This window comes from Salvelinus alpinus, chromosome 34 (genome assembly GCF_045679555.1).
Source record: "Salvelinus alpinus chromosome 34, SLU_Salpinus.1, whole genome shotgun sequence".
NCBI lineage: Eukaryota > Metazoa > Chordata > Actinopteri > Salmoniformes > Salmonidae > Salvelinus > Salvelinus alpinus.
Genome location: NC_092119.1, coordinates 21,941,407 through 21,959,109, shown reverse-complemented (window position 1 = coordinate 21,959,109; position 17,703 = coordinate 21,941,407). Strand labels below are relative to the sequence as shown.

Here is a 17,703-nt window from a genome sequence, read left to right as displayed (position 1 = left end):
ATATAAGAGAAAAATTAATCGGTTGTGAGATCAATCACCCCAGCCAGCGCCGTCATCTCTGCCTATACGAGCCCCCAAGATACTACTTCTTCAACCATTTTTAGGAACTGGTGAAAAGACCGTGGTCCTGCAGGTTTATACCTTCGCTGGTCAGAGCCCTGGAGTCTATGGGTCTTGTGCCGTCTATTCCCAGAGTTTACGGGGTAACCGAGGCTTTCCTACATGAACTGAAGGAGGCAATCTACATCAACGAGAAACTCAAAGAAATCCGACACACCCTGGTGGACGACAACAAATACAGGGAAGCTGTAGTGGCTGATGTGATGACTTTCTGGCTCAATAAACCCCAAGAGACCGAGTGACAATACCTATTTGTTATTTAGATGTAAAGCAATGGGCAACTATATGCATACGATGTTAGAGAGAATAAATACATTTTTTCTTTTGAGAGAACTTACAAATCTTATGCATCAAATTATTGAAAATAAAGTGAACAATGTATCGTTCTACACAACACACAATGCCTGGGCTAATGTAGAGCGTGTGCTAAGAATGGAGCAAATCATGAATCATGTACGACATACGGGCGAGAGTCTACAATGGACACAAATGGTATCCCGTCTTGTGGATGATTCTGAAGAACTTGAAACAACTTTGTCTAAGATTTTACTTTATTTGTTTGAAACACCATTTAATTGTAACATGTATCATATTTGTTGTTTATATACTTATATAGCGGATGTGTGTGTTTTAAAAATTCAGCGACACAAGCCTGTAAATCTAAACCAAATATACAGGGTGTTGCATGCTGGGATCGTTGAGAAAACGGGGACAAGTATCCTGCAACGAATCCTGAATTGTCTGTATACGTAATACTTGATGTTTGCAAAAAATACAAATTCAAAAATAATAATGAAATGTTGTTGTTATTTGAAAGTGGCTCATTAATATTATTGTACCTCAGAGAGGCAAGAAGGATGGCGGAGCAGATGTTGAAAAACATTTATTATAACTCCTCTAACCCCGGGTCTTATGGGGGTAAGGAGCGTTTACAGAGAGCTATAGCCGAAGAAACAGGTAGCCGGTTAAGCGCTGCTAAAGTGAATGACTGGTTAGCCGAGCAGGATGCTCATACTCTACATAAACCTGTACGAAAACAATTTCCAAGAAATATAGTTTTTTCTACTCATCCCTTGTCCCAATTTCAGGCGGATCTATGTGACATGCAGGCCCTTGCAGATAAAAATGATGGAAATCGCTAGATGCTAACGGTTGTAGATATTTTCTCTAAAATAGCATTTGTAAGGGTCTTAAAAAATAAGAGCGGGGCAGAGGTGACCCGGGCCTTTGACTCTATCTTGGAGGAAGGAGGAGCCCCCAAGAAAGTGCAGACTGATGGCAAAAATAATTTTTTAATAATACTTTTCAGAAACTCATGAAGAAGCACAATATAGTACATTTTGCTACAGGCTCAGATTTGAAAGCTTAAGTTGTTGAACACTTTAACAGAACTCTGAAGGAGCAGATGTGGCGATATTTTACAGATCACAACACGCATAGATATATCGATATAGTTCAAGATTTATTAAAGGGGTACAACAACAGCTACCATAAGAGTATACGGATGAAGCCCTCCGAGGTCTCTTCTGAAAACTCTTTTCAAGTCTTTAAAAATCTGTATGGTTTGTTCCCCCTTCAACGTAAGAAAATAATTGATTTTAAATTCATAGTGGGGGACTTGGTGCGTATATCCAAGTTGAGGGGTGTTTTCAACAAAAAATATGAGCAAGGTTACAGCAATGAGGTGTTCACCGTTGCCGAATGTCTACCGCGCGTACCCCCTGTCTACAAGTTAAAAGATTATGACGGGGAGCTTGTAGAGGGACCTTTTTATGAGAAGGAATTACAGAAGGTACAGTTGGATAAAGACAAAGTCTTTCACGTGGAGGAGATTCTAGATCAAAAGAGAGAAAAGGGTAAAAAATGGGTGCTGGTCCACTGGAAAAACTGGCCCCAAAAGTTTAACAGTTGGGTATTAGAGCACGATGTGGTGGAGGCATCGGGGGTTAACTTAAACCCTCATGCATGATAAATACAACATAATTTGCGTGTACACAGGAGTGCATCATGGGACACAGCGGCTTCTACCTGACTCTCCCCAGTAATGCGTCTGCACATATATATCATAATAACCAAAGTTCGAATTACACAACCAATTTTCCAAAGCCTATAGAGTTATCAGAGGCCTGGGAATTAGGTCTCAGCGAGATTACATACCCCCATAGTTGGTATAATATCAAAGATAAGGACCGTGATTTTTATTGCAAAAGGATATCGGAACCTGTGAAACTTATTAAGCTTAAAAAAGGATTCTATAGAACCGTCGACAGGATCGTCTCAGAGTTGAATGAACTCCTAACCCAGAACAACCCTATACATAAACATGTACAAATCTCAGGGGATGCTGTTGGGGGTATAAAGACCAGCGGTAATTTAGCCTACATGTTGGGGATGGGTCCCAATAAATGGACGTATGTGAAAGATAAATTATTCCCATTCCCTGCGGATATACATGCAGGGTTTTACAACATATTTGTGTATACCGACATCATATCCTATCAAAGGGTCGGAGACAGTTGTGTGCCCCTCCTGAGAACAGTTCATATAGACGGAAAGGATGGAGAAATAGTCACTGTTACCTACGACAAGCCACACTACGTACCTATAAGCAAGAAATATATTGAAAACATTCTGGTTGAGCTTAAAACGGATCAGAACGAAAACATTGAATTTACTTATGGTAAAACGATTGTAAAACTCCACTTTAGACCCACCAAAACCTCTCTACATATATAATATTAGTATTATATATTTTTATAAACATAATACAAATAAATTAAAAGGGTTATGGACCACCAACATCTCGACCCTAACCGCTATGTCTCATACTATGTTGCTTAAGTGGGTAATGGGTTACCCGGCTATTATGGATCCCCGACCATGTACGGTTCGGGGATAGGAGGTATATTTCGCAACCTCTTTAGGATGGTTTTACCGTTTATGAAGAGAGGCCTCAGCATAGCCGAACGACATTTAAAATCAGCGGCTAAAAATATAGTAAATGAGGTTGTAGCCAATGCTATGACCAGAAGGGCATCACCAGATACCGAGCATCAAGAAGGCTCGGGGCTTATGATGTTGTCTCGAAGACCAAAAAAGAGACCTCCGGGTATAAGGCGCAGGCCTGCCCCTAAAAAGCAGAGGTTAACCGTTAAAAGAAACTCAGTAAGTCAAAGACGTGGTAAAGTGAGGAGGTCTGGACCAAAAACGACAAAAATAATAATCTGAAGTATTTTCTAAAAGAACAAGCAACATGGCTCTTTTACACCGCATGTCCTCTGAAGCTATAAAGACAGAGCTCGATCTTTTCACGGCCCCCTTAACCCAACATTCAATAGATAGATCCAGTTATGTGGAGATAGCCCCACTCTCTGCCATTACAGACAACGGTCCTACGGTCCTATACAACGGTCCTTTCATACCAGACCACGTGACAACTATCTGGACACCTTGGTGCATTTACGTCTAAAAGTGACCAAAAGAGATGGTACTAATATTGCAGACGATGCCAAAGTGAGTCTCATTAATTACCCAGTGGCCACCATCTTCTCCCAAGTGGATGTGACTTTGGGTGAACGCCTAATCAGTCAAAGCAGTGCCACATACCCTTATAGGGCCATCATGGAATCATGGAATCATGGAATTGTGTCTCTCAAGACACAATTCAGCGCCGGGTTGTTTAGCAAGGATACTGCAGGAGTCTCTATGGAATCGACAGACCCTTCCACCGGTGCAAACAAAGGACTGGAGGCACGCGCTCGCTACTGTGCCGAATCTCGAGAGTTTCATCTGCTAGGGCCTATACACTCTGACATTTTCTTTCAAGAATGTTTACTCTTAAATTCGGTTGATTTAAGACTAAAATTAACCAAGGCCAAGGATGAGATTTGTCTGATGTCTGCCCAGGACGGTGAATTTAGTTTAAAAGTGTTGGGGGCAACGCTTTTTATTTAAAAAGTGTCTGTATCTCCGGAAGTTCGTCTGGGTCACTCACAGGCTTTGATGAAAGGAAATGCCCTTTACCCTCTCCAAAGAATTACCATGAAAACCTTTAGCATACCTGTGGGCAGTAGAATCTGCAGTCAAGAAAAACTTTTTCTAGGCCTTTTACCCCGATACGTGGTTATAGGTTTGGTTGATCACGCCTCTAATTCGGGCAGCTTAGATAAAAACCCATTTAATTTTCAACACTTCAATGCAGAGTATGTAGCTCTCTGTCAGGACGGACGTCAGGTCCCTGCTAAGGCTTTCCAACCGCAATTTAATAACAACATATCTGTGCGAGAATTTTACAATCTATTCCTGGCTACAGGGAGGCATATCAAAGATCTCTCTTTACCTATTGACAGAAATGATTTTGCAGAGGGTTACACATTGTATGCTTTCTTGTATGCTTTCAATTTATCACCTGATGATGACACCTCAGAAAATCTGTCGGTGGTGTCCCAAGGAAATGCGTTTCCGTACACCTTTAGCCTGTACAGTTAGCATGATTGTTTATGCATGCTCTGATTCAATCTTGGAAGTGAATGCCCGAAGACAGGTCTTAGTGGATTATTATTAAGGATCGTTGAGCAAAGACATGAATACCAACAGTTGGAAGGGCTCATGAGCCGATTGATTGGAAAACTATTTTGTGGAGTGTTGGCTTGGGATGAATTACCTATTGAGAAATGGCCGGAGCGGCCGGCCATGTTTATTGTCAATACCCATCCTAAACACATGCCGGGGGAACATTGGCTAGCTGTGACATTAGAAGACGAAGGAGGAAGAAAAATCTCAACTTATTTTGATTCCTATGGCTTTCCCCCCGGTTTTTCACATTTCCCCAAATCTATTAAAGAGTTTTTGACCAAAAACAGATCAAAGACATACTACAGCATCAAACAAGTGCAAGATAACCTTTCCACTACATGTGGTCAACACTGTGTATTCTACCTATGCCAAAAAGCCCGGGGAGTTTCTTTTGAAGATGTTATGTCTCTTTATAATGATGATTTAAGAAGTAATGATAACGTTGTAGCTTGTTTTGTTATAAAATATCAAAAGTGTTAAAATATGTGTCCTTTAAGACCGTGTAATCAAGGCGTATGCTTACGTCAAATGTTTCAAGAATGCCACAAATGTTAAACTGCTTATTTTTTCAAATAAAATTAATTGAATTTAATCATAGTCATTCAAAAGTCATTCAAAAGTCTAACCACCCTGAGAGATCGGGATTAGGAAAAGGTCCGGAGACGTTCAGGGGGGTAAATGAGTTATCATCATCCCTTTCATAGGGGGGAGTGGTTGTTGGGACATCTTTAGGGGTGCTGTAACTCGTTGAAGGTTTTTGTTTTAAAGCTTGAATCTGTTGACGAAGCTTATAGTTGGGTACACCCGAGAGGGGAATGTTGAGGATTGCCAAGGCCTTAAGAAACTGACGCCACCCGGGAGGTCTTCTGTCATCAGCAACCTTGTGGGCAGCCGTGGTACTTTTAAGCAAGTCAAGCATATGTGAACCCCTGACAATAGAGCCCTGAAGGATAAACTCTCCTTTGTCATGCCAAGTAGCGGTCCCCTTTGAGGCTTTTATCTTGTTCATAATGTATATAAAAAATGTTCTGTTACGTGCCGGAACATGTGTCAACATGTCCTGCATAACTTTATCTTCAACAGACATTTGATCTTCAGCCGGTAAGATCGCAGGTACAGGCATTACAGGGGCTTGGCTCTCGCTAGGCTCGTCATCTTTTAAAGAGTCCAGTAGGGAAAGCGTTAAATGGTTGTCCTCTCTCTTACCTTGTTTTACCAAGGCCAAATACCTTTGCAAGAGGATTGTGTATTTTTGGACCTTATCATAGGGGTTCAATCCTTTTCGGTTCAAAATATCCTTCATGGCCGTATCCAAATAATTTCCCGCTGTTTGTCTGATATTTTCAGGACCCTGCATTTGTTTTTTAAGTCTATCCAACTCTTGTTGTGGCACCAAGTACATTTTATGGGCCATCACACTCTGTGTTCAACCCCCACGTCTGGCAGCAATAAGGCTGGTGATGAAGGGAACGGCTATACTTAGTAGGTAGAAGAAAACCCCCAGACTGTTGTATGCTATGTCTTTTCTTTTGAAGACTGGCAAAGAGTTTGATCGCGGTCTTTTGTCTCTTTAATTGTTGCAATTGGGTCAGGGTGAGTGGAATGCGTCCTTTGAGAAGATTCAAAGCAATCTCACATAGGGATAATATGAGATCTGAAGAACAGTGACCCAAGATGGCCTTCCGTTCTTTAGCTGTAGCCCCAACTAGGCTTCTCAAGAGGGGCAGGTTTCTTTTTAAACGCAGAGACATAGCGGTTACTTTTTAGGAATGTACGCTGCCGGCCACTCCCATGGGAACAGACCGGTTCGTAGCCTCAGGTGTTCTGGAGTATTTGCTTTTAAATCCACAATTAAATAAGAAAATGGCGCTTTGGTAGCGTCCTCATAGCTCTCCATAAAGTAGGATTTCCTTCTTTATGTGTTAATTTGTAGTTTGTCTCTAGGGTTTTTGAACAAAACCATGTAATTGGCGTTCAAACTAATGATACGACTATTTTTACCTTGGTGAAACACATTCTGCACCAAGTAAAGCACGGACATGTTTTTTTGATGAGTATATTGGGTAAAAGCTTGTGCAATTTCGGGATGTTCCCTACCTGCAAATAGCATATCGTCCAAAACCAGCAGATTGTTTTTATGAGGAGGGAGAAGTTCATCATCAGACAGGGATTCAGCAATTCCTTCAACAAACTTGATTTTTATTTTCTTCAACAATTCATCATACAAAGGTTGATAACACGAATAACACCACACAATATTATCAGGCTTTTGAGATAACACATGTTCAGAATTCTCTAAAATACTTTTTACAAAACAAGTTTTACCACTATTGGATGGGCCTGCGATTAAGGCTGAAAATGGTAGTTGCAAACGGGGGTCAAAACCTTCTACAGCAGTCATCATATCTTAAGCTTTAAGACACACTGTGGCTTGTAGCATAAGTCAGTAGCCAAAGGGAAATGTGGTCCCGTCAGGTAAAAGCAGTCTCTTGTCATAGACAATAATATTTTAGTAAGTGGAGCCTTCCTTAGATGGAAGCCCTTTTTATCCCTAACAACTTGATTCCAAGTTTACACGCGGGGCATTTTCATAGTTTTGTGTCACGCCTTTGGCTTTCAACACCACGTGATTGTCTTTAGTCCTAAAAGCATAGCTTTTGGTACCACAGGAGGACCATTCTGTGATATGGTCACCATCTTTGAGTTCACTCGTTAAACCACCCAGATAGTTGCTAAGTGGGGAGTTCCAATCACCCTGTTTGCTTACATAGACCACAGAGTCTGTGTCGTGGTAAAGAACCCGCCTCTGAAGCTGCTCCATGAGGGTGCACAGTTCAAGTCGGCCATAGGCCGTGGTAAATGCTGCAAGAAACACATTTACATTACCCGGGGGTAGAACCCACTTCTTGTTACGCCTCCATTGCACCAGGGCAATGTCTTGACTCAAGAATGAAAAATGTGAAATTTCGTATTGGTCCGAAAAAACAAATCCCCCAAATTCTTCGGGGTCTTTAATGATCGACGTTGTTAGCATATTGCATCTCTGCGGAAGCTTACCCCAAAGTGAGTTCAAGTACAATTTCGACACATTTCTTTTGGTTTTGTTGACCTCTATTCTGTCAGGGTCAAGAAGAATGCCTTCTCTGTCGTGATAGTCTTGAATGTACCTGTCTTTGCTCTCTTGATCTGTGACCGATGCAGGATAGCCTGAAGCCATTTGCTTGCATCTCAAGAAGGTCTTGATGTACTCTTTAAACCTCTTGACGATAGGGGTCAGATTTTTTTAAATTTTTCTAAATAACGTTCTCAAGGTAAACGGACTATTTCTCAGGTCCAGATTGTAGAATATGCATATAATTTACAGATTAGGATAGAAAACACTCCAAAGTTTCCAAAACTGTCAAAATATTGTCTGTGAGTATAACAAAAATGATTCTGCAGGCGAAAACCTGAGGAAATCTAACCTGGAAGTGATTATTTGTTTTTTTAAATCTGTGTTTCCTTGCCCGTCTTTCTTCCATTTAAAGGGGTATCAACCAGATTCCTTTTCCAATGGCTTCCTCAGGCTGTGACCAGGCTTTAGACATAGTTTCAGGCTTTTATTTTGAAATACAAAAAGGCACTCGCACATCTGAGCAATCTTATTTGCAGGTGCATGGCATCAATTGAACAAGATGAAGGAAAAGGAAACCGCACACTGCTCTTGATAGTATCACCGATATTTAATAAGCTTACGTATCGGCCACACGGCCTTCGTCAGAGCTTTTGGGATTTTTTGAAAGTTGCACCCTTATGTAGACCTGGCTCCACCCACATCCGTTCTACACATCGAAGGGGGTTGGAGGCAAAGGAAAATAAATAAGTGCTACCAAATATAACAATGTGCAATTCATAAATATTACAAAAGTGTATAAATAAGGCGTATTGAACACTTCTGTATAATCTCAATGAGGACATAGCAAGTTCATTAGTCATTGGGTACATCATATGAAAAACGTCAGAATAATCTACAAGAGACACACATTTCATGTTCCAATTCACAGCATAACATACAAAGGCATTTCATCATTAAGTCCTTTTGGAAACAATGTCTGGAGGGTGAAAATCCAAAAACATTCTCTTTTACTCAGAGTATTATTAATATCACCTCCCCTGTCTGATATCTTAACTTTCTCTATGCCACAAAATCTAAAGGTGGAAATGTCATGCTTCATGTCATTGAAATGTACAGCGACTGGATAATCCCTGTCGTTTCTCCTGATTGAACTTTTATGTTCACTAATTCTCTGTTTGAGAGAGCGGGTGGTTGTGTGTCTCTTGTAGATTATTCTGACGTTTTTCATATGATGTACCCAATGACTAATGAACTTGCTATGTCCTCATTGAGATTATACAGAAGTGTTCAATACGCCTTATTTATACACTTTTGTAATATTTATGAATTGCACATTGTTATATTTGGTAGCACTTATTTATTTTCCTTTGCCTCCAACCCCCTTCGATGTGTAGAACGGATGTGGGTGGAGCCAGGTCTACATAAGGGTGCAACTTTCAAAAAATCCCAAAAGCTCTGACGAAGGCCGTGTGGCCGATACGTAAGCTTATTAAATATCGGTGATACTATCAAGAGCAGTGTGCGGTTTCCTTTTCCTTCAGGCTTTTATTTTGAAAAATGAGCGAGATTTTTCAAAAGTAGTCAGGTGTCCTTTGATTAGTTCCTGCGCGCGAGAGGGGTAGCCCTCCATTTTCTTTCTCTCTTTTATTGAATAGGTTACGGTCCGGTTGAAATATTATCGATTATGTTTGTTAAAAACAACCTGAGGATTGATTATAAAAAACATTTGACATGTTTCTACGAACATTACGGATACTTTTGGGAATTTTCGTCGAACGGAACGAGGCTTTGGTTTTCTGAACATAAAGCGCAACCCAAATGGCGTTTTTTTGTTATAAAAGTAATATTTATCGAACAAAAAGAAAATGTATTGTGTAACTGGGAGTCTCGTGAGTGCAAACATCCGAAGATTATCAAAGGTAAGCGATTAATTTTATTGCTTTTCTGACTTTCGTGACCATGCTAATTTGGGGCTAGCTGTTCTAGCATTGATTGATACACTCACAAAAGCTTGGATTGCTTTCGCTGCAAAGCATATTTTCAAAATCTGACACGATAGGTGGATTAACAACAAGCTAAGCTGTATTTTGGTATATTACACTTGTAATTGCATGATTATAAATATTGTTAGTAATATTTTTGAATCTGATACGTTTGGGAATTTTCTTCTGCCTTTCAGGACCGGAACGAGGCTGTAGTTTTCTGAACATAACGCGCAACCCAAATGGCGTTTTTTTGTTATAAAAGTAATATTTATCGAACAAAAATAACATTTATTGTGTAACTGGGAGTCTCGTGAGTGCAAACATCCGAAGATTATCAAAGGTAAGCGATTAATTTTATTGCTTTTCTGACTTTCGTGGCTAGCTGTCCTAGCATTGATTGATACACTCACAAAAGCTTGGATTGCTTTCGCTGCAAAGCATATTTTCAAAATCTGATACGATAGGTGGATTAACAACAAGCTAAGCTGTGTTTTGGTATATTTCACTTGTGATTGCATGATTATAAATATTTTTTGTCATATTTTGCGCCCTGCAATTCAGCGGTTGTTTAGGAAAATGATCCCGCTAAAGGGATCCGTAGCGCAGAGAAGTTAAAAAGAGTGTCTGATTTCCTGGAAAAGTTCCACACTTCAGAGATTTTGGCCACACGATACCCCATCTCTTGAGCCTTAGAGAATTCAACTGTGACCCATACACCTGTCAGGGCTCTTTCTTGATCTGAGTGATCACAAGGGTTTTCCTGGTTGTTGTTTTCACTGCAGGTGCGACAAAGGGGAAATAAAAGTTTTCCTTGAGGTCCCTTGTAAGGCAACACTGGTATAAACAAACCCCTAGGAGGGTAGACAGTTGCTTGGATCAGACCAAAATAGTTTTGGGGTAAGTCAAAGTCGCGGTGAATAATTTCAGGATGCCCCATAGGATAGCATGAGGATAAAGGGGATGTAAAATCTACATATCCTATTGCCTCTACATACCTCAATGTCAAAGCATTGGTACAGCCTCCATACAAGGCCTGTTGTGGTTCCACGGGTTCTGGTGTGTTAAAGCTGGAAAGGAAGGCTCGAATATGAGGATCAGACTTTTGGAGTGCAATCCATTCATGCTCCCACATCACATCCACTTTTAACCCGTAAGTAGCCTGTAAAGAATCCAATTTGTCTTCAAACTCTTGGTACATTTCCCCAAAAGTCTTTTGGGTTAGGACACACATGGCCTGGGGCACAAAGCAAGATTTACAACTGTAACTACACGGGAGGATCTTGTCAATGATCAATGTTTCCAAACAACCGTTGTACTCAAACACGGTCTCAACACCGTCAATCTGTGTGTATCCATCTACATGATAAGACCCAAATGCCTTCTCACCCCTATTCAAAGCATGTTGAATAAAAATGTCTTTATCCTGGGCCAAGTACTCCAACCATTGAATGGACCCACTAGAGTATGACTTGAACTGGTGTCGGTAGTTGTCAGGCGAGGGGATAGCTATAGATGCTGTAGGTAGAAAGTGTGTACGATAGGTTTTCATGCATGCCGATGCAATAGTTGTACAACTCCAGGGGTCAATGCCTGCATCTTTGATTACCTCTTCTCTGAATCTGAGGTATCCTTCACGAAGTATAACCACATCATTGTCACAGTATGATTCAACCTCTTTATGGAAATCAAAGGTGCTATGTCTTACTGTCTCGTACCATGTCATGAATCTCTCACGCTCTTTGGGAGACATTTGGTCACACCCGTACATTTCGGGGCTGGGATAAGATCCGATATAATGTAGATTCTCCTCAGATGTGAAGAAGTGGGGAAACCAGCCTTTCACAGAGTTTTCAAAACCCAAGGCCTCTGGCATTTGAGCCAATCTCATGGGTAAGAAGCTTAAACTGTCAATGTATCTCTGGTTGAAGGCGGGGTCTACAAAACACAAGATTTTACTACCTTAAGCTATGACACTGGGTGCAACGCCTTGCTGTATCAAGGGGTTCAGAAGAAGGTAGGAGTCATAGGCTCGAGAATTGTGCGCTATAAACGTGAAGTTTCTATACTGGGGTTTTCTAAAGTGTTTTAGAAAGAGCAGTGCACAATTGGGCCCCTCTGCCGACCACTTTTCACCCTTGAAAGTCATGGTAGATACAAAAATAGGCAAATGAACCCCTGATTACTGATTTTGTCTCAAAATCATAGAACACGTATTTCTCTGAATGTTCATCTTCAGGCAAGGGCTGAATATAACACTCGTGTGGCACTTCTTGAACCACTTCAGCGTCTCTGCTTTTCAAAGGCCCTTTACAGATTGGGCAATGTATGATTCCACACACATGAGGTTTAGGGCTGTCTATTTTAAGGTTGTAATTGCAATGGCATTTTGGACATTTCTTGTTAATGTCACAACTGCTTACAGATTTACAGGCCTTGGGGTGCCATGTTCCAATTTTGTGTTTTTCGTAACAGTAGCCCGAACGACATGTGCGGTGACAATCCACACAGGGTGTCAGGTTTAAGGGCTGCATCGGACAATTTTCATCCAGACACACTGAACAGTTATAACGGCACGAGTGCCCCCCCTTTCGGGTGTAGCCGGTATGGTAGGATGGACACACATATGGTGCGCCTAAAAACGCTGTGATGTTAGTAATAGCATAATAGTGGGCGTTTTGCACATAAAAGTACAGAATCTGAGGATGAGGTTGTGGGTTGTTTTGGAATTTCAAGAGAGCTGCATTAGCTCTACTGTGGTACAAAACCACAATCTTGATGTTCAGAAAGTTTTCAAATTTGACTATGTCCGAGAAAGCCACCGCATCCTGTATACCTAGACCCACGGCCGTTTGGAGCTCTCTAGCCTTGTGTAATGCCGCTAGATCTGTACACCCAGGGTTGAGTAAATGTGCTAGGCCTATTGCAAAGCATAGCTTATTACCAGGATTGTGAACGTTTATGAGGTAAGTGCTTTTATTGCTTATGATTTCTGATTGCATTAGGCTATCTAGTTTCCTTCTCTGACCCCCGCCACCCAGGGGTTGAAGTATTATTTGCACTACAAGCTCGAGGGTCCTATCGGCTATGACGGATACATTTGACTGAACTAGTCGTTCCAGCAGGGCTATAAATTGTTGAAAATCTGCTTCACCATTGAGTAAAATAAGAGAGCCTGCATAACACTGTATATCTCCACAAATTTCCAACTGTAAGACATCACGAGGTTCGCCATAATCCCTTGCCCTGTCTAACAGCTCATTTAGAGTATCCAATATCATCACATAAAACACAGCATAGTCAAGATTCTGATTCACCCATGTGAAATTGAAAAACTGTCGAATCTTTGTATTGCTGAATTTATTTCGGTACACAACCCGGACACTTCTATCAATACCATCTCCCTCCTGATTTATTAGACAATTTTCCAATTCCTCAAAAACATCGTATTGCATTTCAGACTCTTCGGACATGGTCGTTAATGGCGGGGTCTGTGGGGTGTCCGTTGTAGAAGATCTTATGCTCTCATTCATCTGGTTAATTAACGATATGAGGGCGTCGGGGATGTGGGCTAACAGGTTTTCATCGGTCGCCCCTGACTCATTCATACGATTAATTATTTCTATGAGTTCGGGCGGTATCTGGGATATTATGTTTTCATCTATCGGTATTATGTCTGTTACCCCAGTCTCATTCAGCTGGTTAATTATATCTTGGAGTTCGGACGGTATCTGGGATAACAGGGTTTCAACTGTCTCAATTATGTCTGTTGGCTCAGCAAGTTGGATAATTAATGATGTGTGTTCTTGTGGTATTCTGGAAGGATACATGTTACATATATGTTTTTAGCGCCTGTATTTGCGTTTTTTAATCGGATTGCTGTTTAACAAACGTGGCATTGTTTTATGCCAGAAGGAAAGATCCTGACGGTATTGTCGCTTGAGTAAAGCCCCCATTCGTTTGTGGAGCAAAACCTTTCGGGATTTTAGAGCCCTGGAAAAGGCTGTGAAAAACCTAGCTTGTTCTATTTCAGGTTCGGGTGTTTCCACCAAAGAATTGTCTGAATCAAGAAGGTTGGCCGCTTCCCATAATAGCAGGTCGTCTACCTCTGAAATGTAATTTAAAATGGTGAAATCCTCCGGTTTCGTTGTTTCATTGTGGATGTCCGGTGAGCCGAAATCCTCCGCTTGCTCTAGGTGTATGCGCCGGGGAGGAGTCTGAAAGAAAATAATACATACAAAATAGGTTATTAAACATAAAATATGTTAGATAAAAAATTTCAAATACATTTCAGGTATAATACTATATATTAACAATACATAATTAAATTACCTCGGCTTTTTTGACGCAGGCTGTTCTGACGAATCGCGGAAACCGGGGGCTCTTGACTTTTTTCACCAGGTATTCCAGATTCTGCCAGGCATGTCTCGTTGGAGTCTGAAAAAACATTATTTGTCATTGTTTTAACATATTCAATCATCAAAAAAAATTATAAATAATAAAATATGTATAACTAATAATATATATATATATACACTGCTCAAAAAAATAAAGGGAACACTTAAACAACACAATGTAACTCCAAGTCAATCACACTTCTGTGAAATCAAACTGTCCACTTAGGAAGCAACACTGATTGACAATAAATTTCATATGCTGTTGTGCAAATGGAATAGACAACAGGTGGAAATTATAGGCAATTAGCAAGACACCCCCAATAAAGGAGTGGTTCTGCAGGTGGTGACCACAGACCACTTCTCAGTTCCTATGCTTCCTGGCTGATGTTTTGGTCACTTTTGAATGCTGGCGGTGCTTTCACTCTAGTGGTAGCATGAGATGGAGTCTACAACCCACACAAGTGGCTCAGGTAGTGCAGCTCATCCAGGATGGCACATCAATGCGAGCTCTGGCAAGAAGGTTTGCTGTGTCTGTCAGCGTAGTGTCCAGAGCATGGAGGCGCTACCAGGAGACAGGCCAGTACATCAGGAGACGTGGAGGAGGCCGTAGGAGGGCAACAACCCAGCAGCAGGACCGCTGCCTCCGCCTTTGTGCAAGAAGGAGCAGGAGGAGCACTGCCAGAGCCCTGCAAAATTACCTCCAGCAGGCCACAAATGTGCATGTGTCTGCTCAAACGGTCAGAAACAGACTCCATGAGGGTGGTATGAGGGCCCGACGTCCACAGGTGGGGGTTGTGCTTACAGCCCAACACCGTGCAGGACGTTTGGCATTTGCCAGAGAACACCAAGATTGGCAAATTCGCCACTGGCGCCCTGTGCTCTTCACAGATGAAAGCAGGTTCACACTGAGCACATGTGACAGACGTGACAGTCTGGAGACGCCGTGGAGAACGTTCTGCTACCTGCAACATCCTCCAGCATGACCGGTTTGGCGGTGGGTCAGTCATGGTGTGGGGTGGCATTTCTTTGGGGGGCCGCACAGCCCTCCATGGGCTCGCCAGAGGTAGCCTGACTGCCATTAGGTACCGAGATGAGATCCTCAGACCCCTTGTGAGACCATATGCTGGTGCGGTTGGCCCTGGGTTCCTCCTAATGCAAGACAATGCTAGACCTCATGTGGCTGGAGTGTGTCAGCAGTTCCTGCAAGAGGAAGGCATTGATGCTATGGACTGGCCCGCCCGTTCCCCAGACCTGAATCCAATTGAGCACATCTGGGACATCATGTCTCGCTCCATCCACCAACGCCACGTTGCACCACAGACTGTCCAGGAGTTGGCGGATGCTTTAGTCCAGGTCTGGGAGGAGATCCCTCAGGAGACCATCCGCCACCTCATCAGGAGCATGCCCAGGCATTGTAGGGAGGGTATACAGGCACGTGGAGGCCACACACACTACTGAGCCTCATTTTGACTTGTTTTAAGGACATTACATCAAAGTTGGATCAGCCTGTAGTATGGTTTTCCACTTTAATTTTGAGTGTGACTCCAAATCCAGATCTCCATGGGTTGATAAATTTGATTTCCATTGATAAGTTTTGTGTGATTTTGTTGTCAGCACATTCAACTATGTAAAGAAAAAAGTATTTAATAAGAATAGTTCATTCATTCAGATCTAGGATGTGTTATTTTAGTGTTCCCTTTATTTTTTTGAGCAGTGTATATATAATGGCTTCATACTGTGTCCATGGAGCGCCGTTTCTTGAAGCAGTAAATTCCCTGCCCAGTAGCACTTTTCGTAAGGGGATGATTCTGCGCAATGTACTTGCGCACGAGTTGTGCGTTGTGAGCGGGTGGAGGTTCAAGGGGGAGTTGAGGGACTTTAAATCCTCGGTTCTCGGTGTGTTTGAAAAGACTTTCATACAGAATGGGAGAAAAGCATCTGTGTCATCTTCTCCTCCGAAGTCGTTCAGGGTCCATAAGGAGGCCGTTATCCTTCTTGGCGGTATGTCAGCTGAAAACACAAAAATAGCTTTTAATATAGGGTGCACACTTTTTGTTTTTAATGTATAAATATTCTTATGTATTTTATTCTTGGACTTACATCTACAATAATGTGATGGGGACTGGCTGCATGCATTTTGCTCCTCTGAACCCCCTTCTAAGGAATTCTGTTCCAGATCATTTTATTCCCCTGAGCAACTGCATAAAGGATGGATACCCTACAAACGTTAGATAATATTAACACATACAGTGGGGAGAACAAGTATTTGATACACTGCCGATTTTGCAGGTTTTCCTACTTACAAAGCATGTAGAGGTCTGTAATTTTTATCATAGGTACACTTCAACTGTGAGAGACGGAATCTAAAACAAAAATCCAGAAAATCACATTGTATGATTTTTAAGTAATTAATTTGCATTTTATTGCATGACATAAGTATTTGATACATCAGAAAAGCAGAACTTAATATTTGGTACAGAAACCTTTGTTTGCAATTACAGAGATCATACGTTTCCTGTAGTTCTTGACCAGGTTTGCACACACTGCAGCAGGGATTTTGGCCCACTCCTCCATACAGACCTTCTCCAGATCCTTCAGGTTTCGGGGCTGTCGCTGGGCAATACGGAATTTCAGCTCCCTCCAAAGATTTTCTATTGGATTCAGGTCTGGAGACTGGCTAGACCACTCCAGGACCTTGAGATGCTTCTTACGGAGCCACTCCTTAGTTGCCCTGGCTGTGTGTTTTGGGTCGTTGTCATGCTGGAAGACCCAGCCACGACCCATCTTCAATGCTCTTACTGAGGGAAGGAGGTTGTTGGTCAAGATCTCGCGATACATGGCCCCATCCATCCTCCCCTCAATACGGTGCAGTCGTCCTGTCCCCTTTGCAGAAAAGCATCCCCAAAGAATGATGTTTCCACCTCCATGCTTCACGGTTGGGATGGTGTTCTTGGGGTTGTACTCATCCTTCTATTCCTCCAAACACGGCGAGTGGAGTTTAGAGCAAAAAGCTCTATTTTTGTCTCATCAGACCACATGACCTTCTCCCATTCCTCCTCTGGATCATCCAGATGGTCATTGGCAAACTTCAGACGGGCCTGGACATGCGCTGGCTTGAGCAGGGGGACCTTGCGTGCGCTGCAGGATTTTAATCCATGACGGCGTAGTGTGTTACTAATGGTTTTCTTTGAGACTGTGGTCCCAGCTCTCTTCAGGTCATTGACCAGGTCCTGCCGTGTAGTTCTGGGCTGATCCCTCACATTCCTCATGATCATTGATGCCCCACGAGGTGAGATCTTGCATGGAGCCCCAGACCGAGGGTGATTGACCGTCATCTTGAACTTCTTCCATTTTCTAATAATTGTGCCAACAGTTGTTGCCTTCTCACCAAGCTGCTTGCCTATTGTCCTGTAGCCCATCCCAGCCTTGTACAGGTCTACAATTTATCCCTGATGTCCTTACACAGCTCTCTGGTCTTGGCCATTGTGGAGAGGTTGGAGTCTGTTTGATTGTG

General features: G+C 42.1%; 1 protein-coding gene and 1 long non-coding RNA gene across 2 annotated transcripts in view; both read right to left on the bottom strand.

Annotated features, from left to right (window-relative positions):
* LOC139563761 (tetratricopeptide repeat protein 7B-like) overlaps positions 1–17,703 on the bottom strand; it is a 128,500-nt gene that overhangs the window by 59,142 nt on the left and 51,655 nt on the right.
* LOC139563697 (uncharacterized) lies at positions 8,399–14,799 on the bottom strand. The gene is made up of 2 exons (XR_011672622.1): positions 14,125–14,799; positions 8,399–14,009 (listed from the first exon to the last, which is right to left on the bottom strand). It is a non-coding gene; the product is annotated as an uncharacterized lncRNA (long non-coding RNA).